Source organism: Arachis ipaensis, chromosome B08, assembly GCF_000816755.2.
Source record: "Arachis ipaensis cultivar K30076 chromosome B08, Araip1.1, whole genome shotgun sequence".
NCBI lineage: Eukaryota > Viridiplantae > Streptophyta > Magnoliopsida > Fabales > Fabaceae > Arachis > Arachis ipaensis.
This window is the reverse complement of record NC_029792.2, coordinates 10,291,156-10,295,603: the sequence shown is the minus strand read 5'-3', so window position 1 is coordinate 10,295,603 and position 4,448 is coordinate 10,291,156.

Here is a 4,448-nt window from a genome sequence, read left to right as displayed (position 1 = left end):
GTATAGTCAGAGTTGTTGAAAGATTTTCTTTAGTTCGTTGATATGATTGTTATTGGACTTGGTCTTTCCTACTATATTGTCTACATGTACTATATTTCGTCCAATTTGGTTCGCAAAAATTTTGTCTATTATTAGCCTTTGGTATGTTGCACCTGCATTTTTTAACCCAAATGGCATAACCTTATAACAAAAATTACTATGGTCAATAATGAAAGCGGTCTTATCTTGGTCAGTCATAAGTACTTGTTGTAATCGGTATAAGCATTTATAAAACTTAAACATTGAAAACCAAATGAGCTATCAACTAATTTGTCAATACAAGATAGAGAATATGCATTCTTTGGACATGCCTTGTTGAGATTAGTATAGTCCACGTACATCCTTCACTTACCGTTGTGTTTTTTACCATGACTATGTTTACTAACCAGCTTGTAAATCTGAGTTCCTTTATGAATCCAACATTGAGTAGTTTCTGAGTTTCTTTTAAGGATGCTTCCCTTTTGTCTATGCCAAGGTGGTGCTTCTTCTGGGATATAGGTCGGAATTCTAGGTTGATTGCAAGTTTGTAGCATATGACATTTGGATCAATGTCTGACATGTTTGCTGGGGTCCAGGCGAATAGGTCGATATTTTGTTGTAGCAATGTGATAAGTTGTTCCTTATCTTGTCTTTGTAATGCATCTCCAATGTAGGTATGCTTGTCTTCATTATTTTCCAATTTTATTTTTGTTAAGGTGTCTATAGACATAGGTTGGAATTGCAGGTTTGTTCGAGGGTCCAAGTTTGCTAAAGCAGGTAGACTGTCCGAGTTATAAACTACTTGTACGTATTGCTGGTCGGCTTGTCTTGAAGGATTTTCCTTAAGGCTTGTACTATAGCATAGTCTGACCTCTTTCTGGTCAGTGTGGATGGTGACAATTTTGTTATCCTATGAATAAAATTTAACACACAAATATATAGTGGAAACAATAGAATTAAGAGTATTTAAAGAAGGTCTGCCTAGAATGATATTATATGAGCATTTGCAGTCCACGACTAAATATTGAATATCTAGAGTTTTAAAATTAGGATAATTGCCTAGTATTGTTTGTAACCATATATAACCTCGGATTAGAATGCACTCACCTGAAAAATCTACCAATTTCCCTATAGATGGTTGTAGAGTTTTGTCACTTAGCTTCATTTTTTGGTATGCGGAATAAAACAGTACATCGGCACTGCTGCCTAGGTCCATGAGGACTTTTTTCACCAATGGCTCGCTAACTTGAAGTGATATAACTACAGGGTTGTCTACGTTCTTATCTATTGCTTTGTAGTCTGAAGAACTGAATGTGATGCCTGAGATGTCCATGTTGGTGGTAGAAGTCGGCTCAGAGCCAGTAACTAGCATCATGGTCCTATAGGACCTCTTTCTAGCCGAGTTGCTATATCCTCCACCTGCGAAACTACCAGAAATACAGTTAATAACTCTACGATGTTGGTTAGATTTTTTGTCTATCTTTTTTCCTTTATCTCTGTAATTGCATTTGATTTGGAGTGTTGGCCAAGGTCTTCTGCATTTCATCGTTGTCCTCGGCCGTCAATGTATTTGTCTAGCAGACCTTGTCGAGCTAGTTTCGAGAGGAGATCCTTTACTATAACACAGTCGTCTGTAGTGTATCCATATTTTTTATGAAAGGTACAATATTTGAATTTGTCTACATATCGTTGGTCTTGATATGTCCCTATTTTGTTTGGTGGTTTAATTAGTTTGGAGTGTAGGATGTCTTTAATGATGTCCTTTCTCTTGGTGTTGAAAGAGGTGTATGTGTCGAATTTTGGTATAGGTTTGAATGGTTTTTGGTCCATCTTATTACTCAGGTATTTGTTTCGTTTGTCTTCTTCTTTGCTAGGATTAGGCCTCTCAGCCTTTCGAGTTTGTCGGAGCTCTTCTATTTTGATTTGACTTGTTACTTTTTCTCTAAATTCGACTAATATCTTCGATTTAGTCACCGCTATGGTTTCCTAGAACTTTCATGGGCGTAATCCGCTTTTTAATGCATGTAAATGGACCTCTGGGTTGAGGTTAGGTATCTGCATGGTTGCTTTTGCCAACCTCGTTATGTAGTCTTTGAAGCAAAGTTGTTGATAAAAAGGTCGGCCAACTCATCAAAACTTGATATAGATCCTACAGGCAAGTTAGAAAACCAGATCAAGGAGCATCATCCAAAAAGGTAGAAAATGTACGATAGACTATTGGGTCAGATGCACCGTTCATGAACATCATCATATGGAATTTGGTGACATGTATGTTAAGGTCGCGGATTCCGTCATAAGGTTTCAACGTTGTCAGCAGGGTGAAGTTCTTGGGCATCTGAAAGTCCATGATGTCTTTTGAAAACAAGTTGGTCCTATTTACTGTTTGCTTTGTGGTGGTTGTCACTACGGGCTTAGCTTCTGACGTATGAACATCTTCTTCGTCTTTGTTTTCAAGATCCTTTTGCTCTTCCCCCTTGTTTCGGTTGTTTTGCCTATGATGCAACAGATTGGCCATCTATTGGTTCTCTGCTCATAGAGATTCATTGATGGCCAACAGTTTGGCCTGGGTGGGAGGAGGAGGAGGGTTGCTCCGTTCTTCTGCCATACGATATGTAAAAACGAGGTGAAAATGTGGTAGTGGGGTTAGCTCAAACTTCGACCTTATGGTGGGCACCAAATGTTCTTGCGTAGATAGTCGGCTTCAAGGTATAGTTCATCCTGCTCAATGCTTGAACTCGCTTTTTCTTAAGTTGGATGAGGTATACGTCGGCTTCTTAAGAATGATGGTAATGAACACATGCAAAGACACTCTAATGCTCAAATTTAAAAAAGAGTGAAATGAATGTATTGTAATTCAGAATGAATAAGATACCTATTTTCTGTTTAAATTTTTTTTATATAAAGTTGTGCTATAGATGGTTACTGATATTCATAGAATCGTTTAGAATATTAACCAGATTTTGTCATAACTACTCCTGAGTAGTATTTGACTTTATGCGAATAAGTCCGTCAAGAGAAAATACTCATTCTTTTTAATTTGGCATGTGTTTATTTAGTTTTATTCGGATTTTGTTTTATAGGTGTAGCGGGACCGAATTATAGTTAACGGATTAATAATAAATATGTATGGTGAGGGTCAGTGTGTTGTATTAGTACATGCAACCAAAAGAATAGTGTAACCATGCCAACAAATAAAACTATATATATATATATATATATAAAGTTTCTGAGTATATCAAAGCAATAAAAAATTTAAAAGCCCCAACTAAACATGTTTGTTTCTGTTTATTAACTAATAATAACTACTAAAATACTAGGGGGTTTTTTTTTTGGGCATTACTTATCGGGTATCTTCAACTAACGTAGATTGCAATGTTTTTCAATTAAAGACTCCAAATAATTGAGGTTGGCAATTCGATTGTACATATATTGTTATCTGTTACTGTTTTCGTTTTTGGCAGAAAAGATTATTTTCATTAAGTATCGGGTATCATGCATGATTATTGTTTATTGTTGAGTGATGAACAAAAAACTGAAAAATATCTTTATATTTGAATTTTTGCTTAAGGCACATCAAAATTACTTTTATATTAGTAACTTTGATATTAATATAAATATAACTTTCACATTTTGATTCCAATTATATTGATCATACGTGACAAAATTAAAAATATTAACTAAAAAAATCAGAATATAATCCTAAAAACACAAAGTAATTTCTGTCAGATGGGTGATTAAATTTTTTTTATATTTTCTAAAGTTTAATACTAAAAATTTTAGATTGAAATGATCTTATATGGTAAAATTCGTAGAAATTTAAAAACTTTTTATGAATTAAACGCTTTTATAATATTTTATGGTTTTATTTAATATAAAAACAATTAATTTATAATTTCTTAAATCTGAAGCTATGGTTTGAAACTATAATTTTTGGATATATAATTATTTATGTATTTTTTCTGACAATTTAAAATTTGATATAAGTAATTTTATAATAATAATTAATAATCTTATAATCTAATGAGCTTTTTGCACTCTCCTAAATATAGCCAATCATCATGGCAGTTTTCTATTTTTTATTTTTTTATAGGACTAGATTGTGGCAGCTTTCTCCTGGCATAAAAGAATTTTTTTAGAGATATATAGAGGGGTTGAGATCTACAGATAAAACACTTTTTTTATTTGGTGAAAAAAATCACACTTAAGTTTAAATCAACAAAGCCTACATTGAGGTTGGGCCTATTATGTGGGCTTTAGTAGTTTCTTTCACCCTCTCAGTTGCTCTACTTTCTTTTTGGGGTAAATTATATAATATTGTTTCGGTATTTACATAATATTTCTTTTTGAGAAAGGTTCAAATTTTATCTTAACGATTGAAATTTTTACTTTTAAAAAATTATTTTATTTTATTTTATAAATATTTTTTTTCT